Below are 21,849 nucleotides of genomic sequence, written 5' to 3' on the forward strand. Positions count from 1 at the left end.
TTATCAGCTCATTTTCGCTGCTAAGGTGTCTGTACACCAAAGGACTGACATAAAACTGCTGGCCTGAAGGCTGGAAGGACTGACATCACAGCTGACATTTTCCTTGGGCAATATCCTTTTTCTTCACATAAAGTAAAATAGAGCCTTTTTCAAATTTAACTTTTAGTTCACTCTCTAAAGAGGGGTACACGTTTATCAGATAAAGTCAGCAGCTGAAATAGATTTAAATTCATTCAATGTTCCTGCCTGTTTCCTCAATGCATTTTACTGAATTTAACAATGTGAAGTAGGACAAAATGCAGAAATTTGCCCCAAGTAGCTTCCAGCTTTGATGCACACTCTCAACAGCCTTCATGGTTTGAGTTTGAATTTAATAAAATAGATATAAATAAGTCTCCTGAAATGTTTTTATTTCTTTTCTCAATTTGAATTGTCAGAGTATAAGATAGAGAAAAAATAGCATTAAACTAATATTATGGAATGGAAGCATGTATTACTAAAAATTCTCATATTATGTTATTGGTTAGATTGTCAGCTCTGGGGAATTTCAGCCAGGATCTCATCAGCAGTAAAAGACAGGAAACAGCTATGAAGGTTGCTGAGGTAGGATTTCTTGTGTCTCTTCCTGAGGATGGATAAATAGGGACTTTGATGACTTGGGGCTTCTTTTTCATGGTGCATATAGTGGTAAATGTATATATAGAAGAGCTGAAAATAAGGTTTAAAATTGGAAAAAGAGGTGACTTATTCACTGATTCATATTTTGAATGCAAAAGAAACAAAAATTCATCAAGTTGCTATTAAGCCAAAGAGGAAATTAAAAAATACAATCATAGGTTATTGAAAAAACAGAATTAGTGGAAAGACTATATAAAAACTTGAAGGATTTGGTAAAACTCTGCAGCCTAAAATGTTGTTTTCTGGTCTTTCTTGGTTTTGTATTTTTAAACTTTATTATTTTTAGGTTTATAACAAAATTGAGAAGGTACAGAGAGTTCCCTTATACCCTCTCCCTCATTATCAACACACCCCACCAAGAGGTAGGTTTGTTGCAATTGATAAACCTACATTAATATGTCATTATCACCCAAAGTCCATAGTTTACATTAGGGTTCACTCTTGGTGTACATTCTACACATGTTGACCAGTGTCTAATGACACATATCTGTCAGTATAGTGTCATTAAGAATATTTTCACTACCTTAAAAATCCTCTGTCTCCTGCCTATTCATCTCTTTCTCCCACCAATCCCTGGCAACCACTTATGTTTTTACTATCCTCATAGTTTTTTCTTTCCTAGAAAGTCATAAAGTTGGAATCATACAATATATAGCTTTTTCATATTGGCTTCTTTTCCTTAGAATTATGTATTTAAAGTTCCTCCATGTCTTTTCATGGCTTGACAGTTCATTTGTTTATGGTGCTGAATAATATTCCATTGTCTGGATATATCCCAGTTTATCCATTCACCTACTGAAGGATATCTTGATTTCCTCCAGGTTTTGGCAATTATGAATAAAGCAGCTATAAACATCCATGTACAGTATTTGTGTGGACATATTTTTTCAACATCTTTGGGTAAATGCCAGGGAGTGCTATTGCTGGATAGTATGGTAAGACTATGTTTAGTTTTGTAAGAAAATACCACACCATCTTCCAAATTGGCTGTTATTTTGCATTCACACTAGTAAAGAATGAAAGTTCTTGTTGCTCCATATCTTCGCCAATATCTTGTATTCTTAGTGTTCCACATTTTGGCCATTCTAATAGGTACGCAGCTGTATCTCATTGTTTTAATTTGCATTTCCCTGATGGCATATGATATAGAATACCTTTTCATCTGCTTATTTGCCATGTGTGTATCTTTTATAAGGATATATCTATTAATGACTTTATCTCGTTTTTAGTGAGGTTGTGTTCTTATTGCTGAATTTTAAGAATTTTTTTGCATATTTTGGATAATAGTTCTTTATCAGATATGTCTTTGCAAATATTTTCTTCCAGTCTGTGGCTTGTCTTTTTGTTTTTCCTGACAATGTGTATTAAAAAGCAGAAAGTTTTAATTTTAATGATGTCTAGTTTATCAACTATTTCTTTCATAGATTGTGCCTTTCGTGTTCTATCTAAAAAGTCACTGCTGAGTGTCACATGCCCCTCCATGAATGGGGAGGACCAAGCAGGTGAGCAGGTGGCCAGGCAGCCATCATGGTGGAACTTGGGCACCCTCAGAGCCATGCTGTGGAGCTGTGCCTTGTAACTGCATTTGCCCCAGAAGTGGAAGTGGGGTTGGGGGAAGGGCCCTACTCACTTACAGGGAGGTGTGCCCCTGATGGTGAGGGACCATGCAGCTGTGCAAAGACCATTTTCTTCTCAGATCATCAATAGGGACCATTATCCAACAATCCCAGTTGGAGCAAGGATATGAGGCTCTTCTTTGGTCAGTTCATGAAGAAATGTGAAGATGGCTCCTAGAAACATTTGTCTTCACATAAATGTAAGTCAGCTTGAAGTATTTAAGACTCTAAAACCTTTTTTTGTGACACAAAGCCTGTAAAATAACAAATGTCATAGGCCCAGCGCTTCCCCAGAAGATTAAGGAAAGCCTGGGCCTTGCATATGTGGTATTCCATAATCATGATGAAGAAAGGATATTTTGCATATTTTAAGGAGGTCCTTATCTGCAAGAGCACTTGGATTCCTTCATGGACGTACCATTGCAACCATGATTGACACTACTGTTGGTATGTCGGCAATTATAGTGGGGAATTGTCATGACTGACAATCTCAACATTAATTTTAAGAGGCCTTTGTTCTGTTGTGATAAATAGCCAACTTGATAAGGTTGAAGAAGGAAATTGTTTTCTGTGATGGTCAAAGCATGGATAAGAAGACCCTATATTCAGACACAACAAGCTTACTGATAAAGCTGGATCTCAAAGAAAGTTTGACATAAAAGAGCTTCTGGTGCATTTTACACCAATCTCCATTAAGCTCTCTCTCCTCCAGAAGAAGCTGTTATCCCCAGTCCTTCTCTACTTACCTGCTGTTGAGTCCCCCAGAGGATGAAGCCTGCTAACACTGACCTTCTTGAATAAATCTTCAGAATACAATTCCAAGAGCTATTTCCTCCTTCTAAACTTTTTAACACAGACACACTCCCTGTGAGGTGAAAAAGTAACTGCCAAACAAAAGGTCATCTAGATTTTCTTCTATATCATCTTCTAGTTTTATAGTTTTATATTTTACATTTAAATATAAATATGAGTCAACCTTTCAGGTCATATAAAGTCTGTTTTTGGTTTGTTTTGCATGTGAATGTCTAGTTGATCCAGCACCATTTGTTTAAAAAAAAAATCTCTGCTCCATTGTGCCTTTCCTCCTTCATCAAAGATTAGTTGACTATATTTATGTGGGTCTGTTTGTTGATTTTCTATTCTGTTTCATTGATCTATTTGTCTGTTGCCAATGCCACATAATCTTGATTACCATAACTTAAAATAAGTATTAAAATTGGGTAGTGTCAGTTCCTCAACTTTATTTTTCTTCAATACTTTGTTGGTTATTTTTAGTCTGTTGATTTTCCACATAAGCTTTAGAATCAGTTTGTTGATCACCAGAGAATAACTTGTTCAGATTTTTATTGGAATTGCATTGAATCTGTAGATCAAGTTGGGAAGAGCTGACAGCTTGATAATAGAGTTTTCCCATCCATGAACATTTATTTAGTTATTTGATTTCATTCATTAGTTTTGCAATTTTCCTCATATAGATCTTGTATTTTGTTAGATATATATTTTAGTATTTTATTTTGAGAGGTGCTAATTTAAAAGGTATTCATTTTACATTTCAAATTCCATTTGTTCATTTACTGTTATATAGGAAAGTGGTTGACCTTTTGTATATTAACCTTATATCCTGCAGCCCTTCTATTAGTTCCAGTTTTTTGACTGATTGTTTCAAATTTTCTACATAGACAATCATGTCATCTACAAACACTTATTTTTTCCTTCCAAGTCAGTATACACTTTCTTTTTCTTGTCTTATTATGTTAGCTGGCACTGCTTTTGTTTTAACTGGAGAGATGAAATAAATGAATTTAATACGTTAGATAAGGAGATTCTGGTCAGAATGCTATACTAAGTTCATGCTTTGGTGCATTCTATATCCTCAACTCAAAACAATAATAGATAAAATGCTTTAAAAATACAAAACAGGAAATATGTTGATGGCAATGGTTACTGGAATGTGGCTATGAGCACAGCAACGGCAGGGTTTACCACCTGTTGGATAAAGACTCTAGAGCCAGTCTCATAACTTGAAGTTGGGTGAGGGGTTAGCCTTCTGACAGAAAAACAAATGAAATCTCAGTTTTAGAAGATTTTTGGCATTGTAAGGGAGCTGGACAAAGGTTTACTTTAATGTCCGTACATGAACCAATCTTCCCACTTGCTTAATAGAATTGACCAAAGCACATTGTTCAAACAATATGTTCAAACACTATTTCTAGTGAACTAGAAATATGAACTAGAAATATGAGCAAGGACTAGGATTCCTAAAATTGCCTGTTTCTAAGCTAGTATATGGAAAACCAAGTGGAAGTAATACAAAATATTTTCATAAGAAGAATGAAACAGAGATACAAGAAAAATAAAATAAGAGCGAAAACAAAAACTCCAAACACAAGCCTGCAAAAATGTTTAAAATTCATAGAATCTTTCATGATAAGAAGACATAGAGCAAAATTAAGAAATAAAATATTAAATTTACTTCAGATAAATTTGTTTGGAATAGTTGCACAAACATTTGCAATGATTATATTTATGTAAAAATAAATATAATGTAAAAAAGATATAGAAAGGAATAGCTTCTATAAAAAATGTGAACAATAACATATTTAAAAAGCAGAAAAACTAAATACAGCAAGATATAAATAAAAATCTGTTAAAATCTCAGAAATAAAACTGTTTTAAAAAGGTATGTGGGAGGGATTTTAGACTAGACACAGCTGCATAGTGAAATAGTGAACCAGAAGCTAGTGCTAAGGAATTGTTTCAGGTGCTACTGCTAGAGCTGAACCAGAAATGTAAAATAATGTAGAGACATGGAAACAGATTGAGAATCTCCCACATATATTTGATGAGAGCTCCAGAATAGAAGAAATGGTGAAGACACAATATTTTAAGAGATCACTTTCAACACTGAAATAATCAAAATTATTTGAGAGCTGATATCAAAAGAGCAGTCTAGGCTCTTCAAGATAGTTAAAGAAAAACAATCCACACCTAGACTCATAACACACTGCAAAATATTCAAAATATAATGAAAATTTAATATGCATCCTGAGGGAAATGAGCAATAATCTACAAAGGAATAAACATACAAACAGTAGGCATTGGTAGGTGGGGATCATATTTTCAAAGTGCTGATATAGCTAATTTAGCCTATATGCTGGACAAGCTCAACTGGAAGGATGACATCATTGCAAATGAAATGTAGCTGGTATCCTACTCTCCCTTTAAACATTTCCAGTGAAAGGAGGCCTTTTCCTCTCTCAGAGTAAGCAGCCCCATGATCTTCCTGAGCACTCTTCAGTTAATAAAATGTTTTATGGACACATCATAATATGAAACACATTTTCAAACCAGTCCCTAGACCAGCCAGTCTTATCCCATAGTTTAAGCTCCTAATTTCATTTTTTCACTCTCCTCTTCTCAGCTGAGGTTGGTGCAGAAGAGACCAAGTAGGGGGAGAGGAAATTTTCACTGGATTTGTTCGGAGCCAGCTCTCTACTTTCTGGGCTGAGTAATGCTTGAGGCTGGCTCTGATTCACATGCACCTGACTGACATGGCCTGATGTTTTCTTTCCTGGAGCTGCCTTTACCATCTGTCGTCTGGCCACTAAGAACCCAGGGTGCCACCTTCAGCCTCTGGTACTGGAGTCTCACTCCCACGGGAAGCCTACCAGATAAGACCTGGGAGGACTCACGCCAGTGCTCTCAAGGCACAGTCCATCTTTGGCCCAGGGGTAAAGTTCATGCTCCCCTTTGCCCTGACCAACTCTGGGGTTGCTGGATGATCCTAATCTGGTCATCTCTCCCTCAGCTCTCCTGTTAGCAGCAAACTTACTGTCTCTGGTTCCTCACATTTCCTGGGGGGCGGGGGAGGCTCAGCAGCCAGCCCTCAGAGTTCATTTCACAGCCCACATAGCATGCTCTCCCTATCGTCCAATGGGAACTTGACATGAGAATTCAGCTTTGCCCCATGATTGCTCCAGGTAGGGTGACAGACAGGGTACTCACCCTGTGGCATCTAAAAGGTCTTTCAACACTAGTGAGCCATTTCCTGTGAAATGTATGCACCTTAGTGGGTTGTCTGTCTTAGAACTCACTTTGGACTTGGGTGCCTTGACTTTTCTTACTGAGTATCTCATTGTATCAACTAAATTGGGTTTCAAGATAATTTAGACATTTTTATTTTTTTAATTTTTTTTAATTTAGACATTTTTAGATATAAAAAGACCAAGACGTTTGAAGACCCCTAAAATATTGAGATGTGTTTCAGCAAGAAGCAAAATGAATTTGGAGGGAAGATATGGATATAATGTGTACAGGAATTAATTAACTATGAGATTAAATGTAATTAGCTATTACATTTATTTTTAGGTTTTGTTTTATCAAAGGTAGGCAGGCAGGCACATAATTTAAGAAGGCAAGTAGTTCTACAGCAGTTGTTTCTTTTTAAACCCAACAATTTCCAACCCTCCATCCCCTCAGGCTCTCTCTTGCCTATCTTATCCAGCCCCATTATTTAAAGACAAGCAAACAAAAAACAAACTTATGCTATGAAATCACAAAAAGAAACTTCAGTGTAGACCTCCTGTGACTAGACAAGTATGCCTAGCTGGCACGTGCACACACAGGCAGTTTGTTCATTTGTTTTTATTAGTTTATAAAATGTCTTCTTTCCCTAGAATGTTCCACGAGAACAGAGAGACTTTGTTTTATTGTACTACTGTGCCTAGAATAATGCTTGTTGTGTCACAGGGCTCCGATACATCAATCTTTTATTTTTTTTTATTGGGATACATAATACTTGCAGTAAAGTGCACACATCTTAAGTGTATAGCTTAATGAATTTTTATATTATTCATATACACACATTCAAACACCAGCACGATGTGGCACATTTCCCTCTCTAGAAGTTTCCCTCTACCCTTTCTAGTCAGTACCCCCTCCAGGAGGTAACCCCAACCTGATGGCTATCACCACCTATTAGTTTTGTCTGTTTTGAATGAACCATACATTTTATATGCCTTTCTTCCTGGCTTTTGTTGCTCAATACTGTGTCTGTGAGATTTCACCCATGTTGTTGCTGTATCTAGAGTTCACTCTTATTTTTATTGCTGGTAAGTACTCTACTGGATGAACATACAATAATACATTTATTGGTTTTTCTGGTGGGTGGAAATTGGAGCTTTTTACCAGTTCTTTGTGATTGTGCATGTATGTACTCATCTCTTCTGGGCGTATATGTAGTAGGAGATTGTGGTGTCAGAGAGTAGCCATGTGTTTCACTTTAGTGGACATTGCCGGGTTTCCAAAGTGGTTGTACCCCTTTACATCCATGCTAGCAATAACTACTAGCATTCTTCCCCCTCATTTTTCTATCATGGCTTTATCAGGAAAGGCAAATTACTTGTCTGGGTGGAGTCATCACCATAACATTCTAGGAACCACACAATTTTGTGTCCAGATCAGGTTTATGTTAAGGTTCAGACTTGATAACTCCCTCACTGTGGATGGCAAGTGAGCCACAGCAGAGGTGGCCTCTGCTCCTATTTTTTAACAAAATATTCAATGATTCCAGTAAAGGCCTATTGTCCCATGAGGATGTAATCTAGAAGTCGACACAGCTTTTAACTTTTGATACTTCTTGTAGGTTCAATTTTGTCCTTCAAAAAGATATGTCCAGGGCAGCCCGGGTGGCTCAGCGGTTTAGCGCCGCCTTCAGTCCAGGGTGTGATCCTGGAGACCCCGAATCAAGTCCCACATCAGGTTCCCTGCATGGAGCCTGCTCCTCCCTCTGCCTGCATCTCTGCCTCTCTCTCTCTGTGTCTCTCATGAATAAACAAAATATTTTAAATATATATATATATATATATATATATATATATATATGTCCAAATCCTAGCTCCCGTACTTGTAAAAGTGATTTAATTTAGAAATTAAGTCTTTGTAGATGTAATCAAGTCACAATTAATTGTAACTAATAATTATTAATTACCCTAATCCATTGACTGGTACTGTTATAAGAAGGGTAGCTTTAGACACAGACACACAGAGAGAATGCCATGCATGATGGTTAATTTTAGGTCTTAACTTGACAGAGCTGTGAGTGCCTAGAGTTTTGGCCAAGTACTATTCTGGGCATTTTTTGTAAGGGTATTTTAGGATGAGACTAGCATTTGAATCAGTAGACGCAGTAAAGCAGACAGCACCTCCTATGCAGGTGGGCCTCACCTAATCAGATGAAAGCCTGAATAGGACAAAAAAGCTGGCCCTTCACACAGTAAGAGAGAATTATTTCCTGCCTGACTGCTTTGAACTGGGACATCGGCCTTTGTCCTGCCTATGGACTGAAAATGAAACTTAAGCTTTCCGGGTCTCAAGCTTCCATCCTTCAGACTAGAACTGCTCTATTGGCTTTCCTGGTCCTCATGCTTCCACTTGGACTGGGACCAGCCCATTGGCTCTCCTGGGTCTCCACTGTACTGACTCACCCTGCAGATCTTGGGACTTGCCTACTGCCATAATGGTATAACTGCATAATCAGCTCTGTTTCTCTGGAGGACTCCGACTTATTAGAGCCATGTGAAGATGGAGCCAGACTTCAGAGTGATGATCTACAAGCAAAGAAATGCCAAGAATCAAGAATCTCTGGCAACCACCAGAAGCTAGGCAAGAAGTATGGAGCAAATTCTTCCTCAGGGTCTCAGAACCTCCAGAAAAAACAATTCCTGCCCAGGATTTCAGACTCCCAGCCCCCAGAACTGTGAGAGAGTGTATCTCTGTTATTTTTATAGAATTTGTTACACAACCCTAGGAAACTAATACAATACCTTTGCTCAGTGAACCACTGATGATAGAGTTTGGTTATCAGAGCCTACAAGTGGAAAAAAAGGGAAACTCAGGGCTTCCCCCCCCACCCTTGTACTATTTGAATTTTCTATCCAGCAGATATCTGACCATAAAAACATCTCAGCAAATGTCTTATCACCTAAGTCGTATCAGCAGGTATTGTAGAAGTCTCTGCTGTGAGGGATCTTCTGGCCCAAGAAGTCCTGTTGCCTCATGGTAGTTACTGATGGAGAGAATCCAGCAGGGAGATGACAGTACTTACCTGACGCAGTGCCTGGGTAATGCCAATCCCACTTGGTAGATGCCATCTATGGAGGCGGTGATGGGGGTGGTTACAATGGGACATCTTCTACTAAAACAACTAATTATATTCTAAGTGGAGAATCTACCCTCAAGTTCTGTGACTCTGTTTAATACACACCTGTAGCTCATTCCAACCTGTATGTGGACCCCAGGGATGTCTGGTAGCCTTGCCAGCAGCATGGCCCTGCACCACTCACACCGCACAGTCAGGTCCAGAAGTCCTAATGGACTCAGACACCACTCTTGAATTTGGAGGCTTACTGAAAAGATGGTCATCCAGGGGACAATACCAGTAGAACATGAATCAATAAGGAAAAAAGCAAGTACCAAGGAGAAAGAAAGAGAAAGCTACACAGGGATTCATTTTGCTGCAATGCTCTGATGATCTTGCACGTTCCCGCACAGGTCAAGTAGGGGAGACTTCACCACAACCGGACCCAAGTCTTTGCAAACACCTGTACTGTCCTGGCACACAGGAAAAGCAACCTTGTGGGCGGTTGTCAAGGCAGTTGCCTGTCCTCCCTATTTCACAGGAGGCTGCTGTGAGGCTCTCTCATCCGCATCTCTGGTGTCAGTAAGATGGGAAGCCCACTTAAGTCCTCTTTGAGTGTAGCCACAGCCTATAAAACCATGTGGCTGCTGTTAGCCCTGGCTCCTTAACCCACTGCCCAGGCTGCTCGTCATCAGGACCCTCTGGTTTAGTGTCATCCTGTGGAGCTACAGACATGGGGAACTGTCTTCATACTGTTTGGCTTTTGTTGTAAGTGATAGATGATGTGAATCCACTGAGGCTTGTTGTTGCCTTGCAGTCTGAATCTAGGGAGCATGGCAGGCAGACCCAACAGCCACAGTGGTGACACCTGCAGATCCCCATTTATCCCTATGGGTCTGTGTGGAGACTTCCTCACTGCTCGGCAGTGACACCTATCAGTGCAAGAGATGTGATCTTTGGGAGCAGAGATAAAGTTCTGGAAACTGCATTGGATGACATTAAATTGCTCTGAGCCTTGGACTCTCTCTTTTGCCAAATGGGGACTGTAATACCTATTTTTCAGGGTGGCTATGAGAATAGCATGGTACTAAATTCATTGGGCTTTGAATAAATTAATAAAATCAAAGTCCCATTATGGAAGTATGGAATCAATGTGAGATTGTTTTGTGCTGCAAAATTTTCCAAGATTATTTCATGGTAATCACATCCATTGGATGCTTGTATCGTTTTTATACAATGTTTTTTGCTACTAAGTGAAAGACACTTAGCTATTGCTCTAATTTTGGTTATTTAGGAGCATACTTTCTCACATTTTGTTTACTATTCGTTAACGTGTATACAGTTCTCTATGTAAAATATTTTAATCTTTTCCCAGATATCTAAGGGGATGTTAATATAGAGATAAATTAAAATGCAAAATTAAATCGACAAATACTTTTCCCCAATTGCAATATTTAAAAAAATGTTTTCCTTTATCTGTTGCTTCTTATTTTTTCTTCTGCAGATTGTAAATATTTTATATTCAAATGTTTGTTTATTCCTCTGTGATTTCCTCTGCTGCTTCAAAGCTGAGATTGCTCACATGATACAGACAGATCTGATAAATATTTTATTATATTACTTTGGATTTTCTTTTAGATTTTTTTATAGTTTTGTTTGTTTGATCTGGAAGTTATTTTGTTTGGATTTACCTTAAGTATTCTTACACAATTGTTAGGCAGTAAAAATACTGTCTTATTAAATGACATTTTAATGTATATTTGTTCTTGACATTCTCCTGATCAAATCATCCATTTTAATTTACAATTACACTACTTATGACCTTTCCACTTGTTTTTCTTTGTTGCTACTGAGATCAAAATTTTTCTATTATTTGTTCACTGTGTTTATTTGATGTATGTTTTTATTGCCAAATAACCAATTTAAAAATTAAATACATTGATTTTTATCCCAGTTTTAAAAACAATAGTTCCCAAATTATAGGATTCTCTAAAACATAGAGTAGTAAAAATAAGAAAAACTCACTTATAATAAAAAATAATACTTTGTTAACATGTTATATTTATTTCAAATTTTATTATATGTCATTTTTAATTTATGAAGTTCTATCATTTATAAAATTGGAGTAATATTGGTACCTACTCAGAGTTGTGAGGATTAAACAAAATTAGATGTTTGAACATTGAGCATAGTATCCAACATATAGTATTTAATGAATATTATTATTTTTACCTACATGGCTTTAAGATTTTGCACTATGTTTCCCTTCACATAACACTATATACACTTTTCTCCAATCAGATATAAATATTTTCAATGAAAAATTTAAATACAATTTAACTGGGCATATAACATATAATATTACAGATGTATATCATTGTATATGAATGTGTGTGTATACGTGATAAATCTACCATTTTCCTATTATATATTTGGTTCTCTAGTAGTTTACATTGTGTGAAGGCTTTATCTGTTTTGGAATTTTTGCTTAGGATAGATATCTAGAACTAAAGTTGTTACATTAGTGATTAGGAATGATAAGTAAATATAGTCGTACATATATACGTATGTATAGACACAGGTCTATACACACATGCACACATGCACAATATAATGTGTATGTACACTTTTAAAAGGCCTCATTCCAATTTTTAATCCAAATATTTTTGTACTGTTCCATTTCAGTTTGTCTACACATTGTTTTAGTCTTTATTTTACTATTTTTTTTAACAAATCTTTTCTTTAGAAGATATTGTTTATTTATTTGACAGAGAGAGCCTGAGAGAGTACAAGCAGGGGTGAGAGGTAGAGGGAGAAGCAGACTTCCTTCTGAGCAGGAAGCCCGACTCAGGGTTAGATCCCAGGACTCTGAGATCACAACTGGAGTCAAAGGCAGATGCTTAACCAAGAGCCACCCAGGCACCCCTGTTTTACTGATTTTATATTATTTTTCTTTTTTGCTGCCCTCTGAGATTGTGCATTTTCCCATGTGCTTGTTTACTATATCATATTCTTACAAAAAAATGTATCACTAGTTTATATCCTTTATGCAATTTCTTTATCATTTTATGGTCTTTAAATATAGCAAGTTTTCTGTCTCCAAGGATCAGAAAATCTTCTACTCAATTTCCTTTTTCAATTTTTCAACATTATATTTTCTTCATTATGAAAGTACTACTGGAGAAATTTGGTAATCATTGATATGTGAAAAGATACAAAAAATAAAAAAATCACACATCACAGTAATAATAATAAAAATGTTGGCATTATTTTTTATTCTATTTATTTTTCTTTTGATATTTGATATTTTTATGCAATATCTTTAGCATCATTAATATGTTATTATAAATGTATCTATTTTTTGAAATTCCTATTTCATAAAAATTATCTGTAAATCTTGTTATTAATTAAAAAGCATTTTACCACATAGACCTATTATGATTACTTTAACCCTAACCTAAGTTTAAATATTGAATCTCCCATAAGTTTTGCTTTTGCAAATAATGATATGAACATCTTATATATAGATACTATTCACCTTTCTAATAATTTCCATTATATATTATTTATTTATTTGTATGTTTACTTATAGAGAAAAAGAGTGCACAAGCCAGTGGGCAGCAGTGGGGGCAGAGGGAAAGGGAGAGAGAGAATCTCAAGCAGATTCCAGGCCCAGCATGGAGACAGACATGGGGCTTGAACTCACAACCCTGAGATCATGACCTGAGCCAAAATCAAGAGTGAGACACTTAACGGAGCCACCCAGACAGCCCAATTGTGAAATATATATAAATGTATAATTACTTAGTAAAATTTTTGAGTATTTTTAAGGCTCTTGAAATATAAGGTAACTTACTTTTAAGGACTTTGCCTCAACATTTATTTACCGTGTTTCATTTTGGGCCACTTTCAATCTGGAATGTCATAATTTTTTGCTTCTGGAAAAGGTAGTACCAATTTACTTATTTAAAATCATGCACAATTCTGGACATAGAAAAATGAAGGAAAACAGAATTCTTGGGACAGAGCTTCATGAATTATATTATGCTCCACTAATAGGCTAGTATTTTTTAACAATGACATTATGAATAAGAAAGGTATGCATTACTATGTACAGAAGTTTTCATAGATTTTATTGATATAAGGGATCATAGCATTGATTTATAAATAACAAAATACATAATGTTCTTTACTGAAATTCCAAATAATCAGTTGATTCTCAGAGAAAGCTGTCACTGAGATTTTGCCAAACTCTTGCATCTGTAGCCAATCTACCCTTGCAGTTGATGAGGGTGTATAGTACTGACTGAATGTTGGTGGATGTTTTCATTGTGGTGACAAGTGCAGCAAAAGTAAAACAATGTGGATGTTTATTCTCCTATGTCAGTGAGCTTCTTTGCTGAATTGAATCCTAGTTTTCAAACACCGAAAGAATATTTCGGAAGGCTTTTGTGCTATTCACAGTATGGCAGCTACAAATATGGCACAATGTTAAATTTAGTCTTGATTATTAACATTTTTGCTGCCCAATTTATGAGGTTTAGACAATAATATGCAATAACCAAGCTCTGAATTGAAACATTTGTTCATTCCACGCTGCAAATACTCCCACCATGGCCAATTCAGACTACCAGCCGATGTCAATAATGAGAAATTGAGAAGAAATGCACATTAGCACACCATCCTATCTTCTATCTTCAACACAATAGACTGACTGTACTGGAGGCTGGAAGCCCCAAATCAGGATACTGGTAGATATCATGTCTGGTGACAACTCTCTTCCTAGTTTGCAGGTGGCTGTCTTCTTTTCCTCACAAGGCAGAGGGAGAGTGGGGGAGGGCTCTGGTCTCTCTCTTTTTATAAGGGATCAAATCCCATCATGGAGACTCTATCCTCAAGACCTTATCTAAATCTAATTACCTTCCAAAGGCCCTACCACCTAAAACCGTCATATTGGGGTTTAGGGATACAAAATATACGTTTTGGGGGGACATAAATATTCAGTCCATTGCACCCTTTTATTAAATCTTTTGGTTAATCTATCATGTTTTCAATTTTAAATTACTTTGTCTTATTTTTCTTTTATCATAGCATAGGGTTCTTCTTTCATGTTTATAGTATATTTTTGTATCTCTCCAAGGGTAATTATAACTTTTTGGAAACTTTCCCTTGGTCCCTTAGTGTCTATTTTTCTGCTTTTCTGTTTTGGTCTCTAGCCATCGAATCCTAGTCCAAACCTCAATCATTTCTTGCACAGATAATGGCAGTAACCTCTGAATAAATCAGGGTCCAACCAGGACAACCATAACTTCTCTAGTTACTTCACATAGTGGGTCTTTGACAGAGGAAATTGCTTACACAGTGATGGAAGAATTGAGAAGGTGAATGGGATTGTGAGGAAATGACCCTAGGGCTGGAGGTACTACTGGGTGTGATGATGTTTCCAGACTCTAAAAATTACTTGTTGTGCAAGCAACCTAGAATCATGTAGGGTCTGCACTGTGAGTTCTGGCCCACAGGGAAGCTGCTGCCTGGAATTGAGCAAGAGGGAGAAAAAGACCTAGCTTCTCCCTCCACCTATTCCCCCATCTTTGCCAGGAAGCAGCAAAGCCAACTCTGCTAGAGTGAGGAGCTACAAATCTCAGGCCTCCTTGCTGCTCTTCTTAGGATGGAGAGCAGAACAGAGAAGGTCTTTTCCCCACACACTGGCAACCATTGAAAATGCAATTCTGATCCTTTTTTTTTTTTCTGCTTGAAACTCTTAAGTGGCTTTCCAGCTATTCTGAGGAAGGCCAAAGGACTTATCATTGCTTTTGAAAAAAAAAAAAAAAAAAAAGAACATGCATCTGGAGCTCCAGCTTTCTGGACTCTCCCTCACACTTACATTCCTCTTCCTTGCTACTTCCTTGAACATTCTCACATAAAACAGTACATTTTCACCCTGATACTGCTATGCCCTTACCCTGGCTTGGTTCTCTCTATATCCTCCTACCAACTGCCATATTATCTATTTTTTGTATTCATTTTTTATTAATTAACTAATTTCTTTGTTTATTTTTCATCATTCCTTCACATAGAGGATAAGCTGCACCAAGGGAGGGACGTTATTTATTGCTTTGTCCACAGCACCTAAAATATTGTAGGCAACTATTTAATGCTTGTTGGATGAGCGAGGTCATTATGCAATTATTTGTTGAACACCTGACATGAAAAAATAAACTACTCTCAGGTGATTAAGTGGTGGGAAGACACTTTTGGGGGTAGCCTTGATTTTCAGTCCTGGAGGCATTTTCTCTGGGCTGCTTGGTATCTTCAAAGAAGCCTGTATTTTGTGACTAGAGTGGGGTGGGGGAGAGATGGGAGAGTCCAACATGGGGGCAGACTGCTCTGGCTGAAGTTTCTCCAGTCTTCTTTGTAACCTTTCACTCATTTATTTTATTTCCAGAGATTTAGAGTGTTTTCAGGTAACAAACTTCTTTTTTTAAAATATTTTTTATTTATTCATTTGAGACACACACACACAGAGCACACAAGCAGGGGGAAGAAGGAGAGGGAGAAGCAGGCTCCCCACTGACCTCGGGCTTGATCCCAGGACCTGGACTTCATGACCCAAGATGAAGGCAAACGCTTAGCTGTCTGAAGCACCTGGGTGCCCCACGGTAACAAACTTCTATTCCTATCTCATTGCCTGAAGAGGGTGAAGAGTCCGTGTCTTGAATTGCTCTGCATCTTTCTGTCAGTTCCCTTTCTCATCACCACTGTTGTGTCCTCAGTACCCACAGGGGCTGCAGCTCATGGGGTTTCCGTGGGAGAAGGCTGGCTGTGTTCACTTCCACAGTCCCCTCTGCAGGTGCTTGGCTATAGATGGATTGCCGTGGTTGCTGACACACCTCTACCCAGAGGTGCTTTTCAAAATATTAATTGAAACCTCTTGCCTACGGTTCTCTTCTCTTGTAATTTTTGTCCTTGTGGATTAAGTTCTTGTAAAATTTTTTATTGCCATTTTGGCAGACTTTTGGAAAAGAGAAAAAAAGAAACAGACAGGGTCTATCACTTTAACCTAAATTCTTCTGATTTTCTTTTTACAAAGAGAATTACAAAGACTCAGGGCTGACAGGAGTAAAAATAAACAGTTTCACAATCAAATTTTATTTCATTTTACCTTTTGACTGCTTGGCAGTCAAACCTCTAAATCCTCAAGAAAGATGAAAAACAAAACAAAATAAATAAGCACAGAAGAAAAAAATAAGAATTTGTGTGACTGGATAGGAATTCCTTCTTGCTTGCTATGTCTAGGATAGGAGTTTCCCCAGATTTCCTCAAACCTAGGTCCTTAATAGGAACCATGGGGAATAAGGCTGACATCGGGAGTACACTTGCACTAAACAGGAAACCTTTTCCTACACTCATGAAAATGGGAGTATGATAGGTGTCCTGATTCTATTTTTACAAAACCTGTGTAATTTGTTGAAATGGAAACCTACAGGCTTCTCTCTCTCTGGTATTGCTCCCAAAGAGTCCATTCCAAAAAGCAGTCAGCAAAAATGATGATCATTCCCCTAAAACAGGCCTGCAGAAAGAATAAATACTCCCAGAATGCAGAAATGAGAGAGAAAAGAAACCAATCAGCCAAACAAATAATACAGTTTGCTCAAAAGCTGCCTCAATCATTTTGTGAGCTGATTATAAAAATATTGCTTTGAATTTTGTATCTTATATGTATTGCATAAATTAGTAGAAGGGAGAGTAATCCATTTTATGGCTGGCATGGATCCAAACTTTTCTCCAAAACACAAAAAAATAAGTTCTAAAACAAGCAAGCAAAGTCACCAACTACTCTACAAAAATTGCTGTTAGTGTTTTTTATTTGTTTTTTTCTTTTGCTCCTAATTTTTCATATAATTTTTCATATGATGCTTCACCACAGAACTCTTCCAGTGTATTAGCACAAACATGAGCATGCATGCATATGCTCACATGCACTCACAAACCGAGTCATGACCGCATAACTTAGCTGCTACGAGCACTAGAACAGCGCTTTCCCCAGTGACCTTGGGTTAGAAGAGGTGTTAGAAGCAATGTTGGTCTTTAGCTTCGGCCATGTGCTGTGCCTGGATGCTCTAGTGTTCAATACAATTTATGAGTCCACTTCCCTGCTTCTCATGTGGCGATGATCTTGTTATGGGAGCTAGGGGGCTGCCTGCATGGTACTTCCACCCACTGAGAATTTTCCCATGATGTTGAACTTCAAAACAGAAAGAGGAGATTTTCTTCTGTTTTTCACAAAACTCGCTTGGCCCCTTGACAGATCTGTCCATCCTTTTCTCATAACTTTTGAATTGCTGTGATTGAGTTTTCAATAAAATATTTTTGAGTTATTTATTTCTTAGCTTGTGCCAAGGCAGACGCAAAATTTATGTTGTGGTCTTTTTCCAAAATAAGAATGTGAATTACATTTAAATAATAAAAATGGAAATGCAGTTGACTATTCTTAAGGCAATTTAATGTCTCCTGCACAACCAATACAGGTGGATTTTGACTTTTCTCATGATCAAAGGTTACAATTTATTGGGCCTGTGTTTTACACATGCACATACATGCACGTTTACAAAAATTTGATCATACTATTTGCTGTTTTGTGAACCAGCCAATCTTATGTTTTTTGTATAATTAACAGTGTACATGATGTATTTTTCTCTCCTCTTTTTTAAAAGATTTTATTTACTTACTTAGAGAGGGAGAAAGCACAAGCTGGGGAGAGCCAGAGGGAGAGGGAGAGGGAGAGGGAGAAGCAGACTTCCCATTGAGCTGAACAGGGAGCTTGATATAGGGCTCAATCTCAGGACTCTGTGATCAAGACCTGAGCTGAAGACAGATGCTCAACCAACTGAACCACTCAGGCACCCCCATGGTGTATTTTTCTAATAAAATCTGAATCTATAACATAATTTTAAATATTATAGTATTATATTTTATGAATGCATTATAATTTATCTGGGTCATTTTCTAGTATTGGAAACATAGATTTTGTTTTTTTGTAGTGATAAATAATATTCTTACACAAACATATTTTATATTTTTTAAGATTTTTATTTATTTATTCATGAGAGACACACAGAGAGAGAGGCAGAGACACAGGCCGAGGGAGAAGCAGGCTCCACGAAGGGAGCCTGATGTGGGACTCGATCCCGGGACTCCAGGATCATACCCCGGGCCAAAGGCAGGTGCTAAACCGCTGAGCCACCCAGGGATCCCCACAAACATCTTTTAAAATGTCCAACTATTTTTTTTTAAAAATTACTACAAGTGAGTTGCAAAGAACATTCTGGGGAGATGGAGGAGTAGGAAGCACCAGAAATCTGTCTTCCAACCTAGACAATTATCTGTCTCAGAAGCCATTTTGGAATTCTAGAGTATATTGAAGGATTGCAACTTCCAGGGGGAGACTTAGGCCATGAAATGCAGTTAATTTTAGTCATTTTCAGTTCTTAGCACAAAAGGAGCTACCCTTCCTACTGTCAGGCCCATAGCAGCCAGCTGTGCACATGTTCCTGGATCAGCACACATGTAGTTTGCAGCAGCCAGGGTGTGCTAAAAGGACCCTGTACTTCAAATATCAGGGATATGTGGTCTTATGACTGATTAACTGTTACTGATCACATAGGTGCAGATAGAGTGGGCCGTCATTGTTGTGGCTCCCCACCTTGTTATAAGTCCCTCTCTCCCTCAACAAAGTGACTTATAGGATATTCACAGGGCCAGTGCCTTACCCTCTCCCCTATGTTTTTTTTTTCTTTTTTCCCTTTTAGAGTCACAGATTAAAGACTAGAACATTCAAAAGCAACTGCATATATCAATAAAATTAGAAAGTGACTGTACATGTGCAGAGAAAGACAGTAAAAACTTGAGACATTCAGTTTATGTCTCAGTTTTTGTCTCAGACTGGTCCTCAGCCCAGAGACCATCAACAGCACTCACAAAAACAAAAACAATGCCAAAAAAAGAGCAAGCCTGGAGAAGGGGGAGACTTTGATTTTTAGAGTTATATTATTTCATTCAAATGTCCGGTTTTCAACAACAATAACCACAACAAACCCGAAGACATACAAAGAGTAGGAATGTATGGCCCATTAAAAAAAAAAAAATCAATCAATAGAAACCCTTTTTGAAGAAAGATCTGATGGCAGATTTACTAGACAAAGATTTAAAAACAACTGTTTTAAATCTATTCAAAGACCTAAAGAAAGACATACAGAAACTCAAGAAAATGACATGTGAACAAAAAAAAGTCATTCAATGAGGGAAATGGTTGATCTTTTTTAGCCACTGGTGATGTACTTTTATCCAACATTATAAACAAAAATTATCTCAAAATTGATCAGAAATCTGAATGTAAGTGCACCTGGGTGACTCAGTGGTTAAGTGTCTGCCTTTGACTCAAGTCATGACCCCAGGGTCCTGGGAACAATCCCACATCGGGCTCCCTGCAGGGAGCCTGCTTCTCCCTCTGCTTATGTCTCTGCCTCTCTGTGTCTCTCATGAATAAATAAATAAAATATTTTTTTAAAAATCTAACTGTAACACCTAGAATAATAAAATTCACAGAAAAATACACAAGACAAAATCTTGAGGACACTGGATTTGGCAATGATTTCTTGGATATGACTAAAGCATAAGTAACATTGGAAAAAATAGACAACTTAAATTTATTCAATATGTAAATATTTTTGTTATCAAAAGACACTATCAACAGAGTAAAAAGGTAATGCACAGAATGAGAGAAAGCATTTTCAAATTATTTCTCTGATGAGGGATTAAACCAGAATACAGACCAAACTCCCACAACTCAATAGCAATAAAAACAAAAACAAACAACCTCACTCAAAAGTTGGCGAAGGACTTGAACAGACATTTCCCTAGAAAAGATATAGAAATGACCAATAATCATATGAAAAGATACTTATTATCACTCATCATTGAGAACATGTACATCAAAACAACGATGAGCTGGCACCTCAAACCCACTAGGATAGTTACTATTAAAGATGGAAAACAAGTGTTGGCAAGGATGTGGAGAAATTGGAAATCTTGCGTACTGTTGATGGGAATGTAAAATGGTACAGTTACCATGAAAAACACTATGGCAGTTCTCAGAGAAATTAAAAATAGAATTTCCATTGATCTAACAATTCCTTTTCTTGGCATATACTCAATTGAAAGCAGGGTCTCAAAGAGATATTTGTATACCTATGTGCATAGAACATGGAATGCTCTGAATAAACAAAATGTGATTTATACATACAAAGGAATAATATTCAACCTTAAAAAGGAGGGTAGATCTGCTGTGCAATAAGGATGAACCTTGAAGAAATTATGCTAAGTGAAATAAGCCAGTCACAAAAAGACAAAGAAGTACCTGGAGTATATGAAATATCTAGAGTAATGACATTCATAAAGATAAAAAGTAGATGATTTCTATCTAAATGGTGGTTTCCAGGAACTGGGGGAGGAAGAATGGAGAGTTTACTTAATGGTTATAGAATTTCAACTTTATAAGATGCAGAGTTATGGAGATGGATGGTGGTGCTCAACAGAATTAATGTATTTACTACCACCAAACTGTATACCTAAAAATGGCTAAGATGGTCAATTTTATAGTATATGCAATAAAAAAGTTGGAAAAGAGTAAAATTGTTGGGTTAAAACGTGTACTGCCCAATTGATTGATGTCTCTTATCAAATTGACTTTCAGAAAAATTGTATCTATTACTAATTGAAAAGATCATCTGTCCTTTATAAGATTTATCTTCTAGAATATTTTTATCTTGTGTATCCTTCCCACCCACTCTTTAATAATGTCCCTGAGAGTCCAGAAAACATTGTTATCTTCTCAAAGATAGATATAATTATGAAAGTATTAGGAATAGAGCAAATCTCTAACACATATTGGAGAAAGGGAGTGCTTTTATAGACATTCTTTGTTGGCTATAGATACGTGTGAAATTAAAGTGGTCTCTGGGTTGGGCACCTGGGTGGCTCAGTGGTTGAGCGTCTGCCTTCAGCTCAGGTCATGATCCTGAGTCCTGAGATTGAGTCCCACGTCAGGCTTCCTATGGGGAGCCTGCTTGTCCCTCTATGTCTTTGCCTCTCTGTGTCTCTCATGAATAAATAAGTAAAATCTTTTTTAAAAATGGCCTCTGGGTTTCAAAAGGTATGGGGACATGCTATGATTGTGGAGACCAAGTTACAGACCTACATAAGGCAGGAGATGTGAGAAGTAGTTATGGCCACCTTGTTAAGATATTGGGGCCAGTGTGGTTATCAGATGGTCTGATCTGCAGAGATCTATGGAGCTCTACTCACCATTTCATTTCTGATTAGCATTTATTGCATTTAAATGTTTTTATTGCTTTTTTT

The 21,849-nt window shown here is 37.2% G+C and overlaps 1 protein-coding gene and 1 pseudogene across 1 annotated transcript in view; one reads left to right on the forward strand and one right to left on the reverse strand.

Moving 5' to 3' along the window:
* VSTM2A (V-set and transmembrane domain containing 2A) overlaps nt 1-21,849 on the reverse strand; it is a 190,845-nt gene that overhangs the window by 31,985 nt on the left and 137,011 nt on the right. The gene's annotated exons all lie outside the window — the stretch shown is intronic.
* On the forward strand, nt 2,206-2,953 carry LOC144293136 (acyl-coenzyme A thioesterase THEM4 pseudogene; annotated as a pseudogene).

This window comes from Canis aureus, chromosome 21 (genome assembly GCF_053574225.1).
Source record: "Canis aureus isolate CA01 chromosome 21, VMU_Caureus_v.1.0, whole genome shotgun sequence".
NCBI lineage: Eukaryota > Metazoa > Chordata > Mammalia > Carnivora > Canidae > Canis > Canis aureus.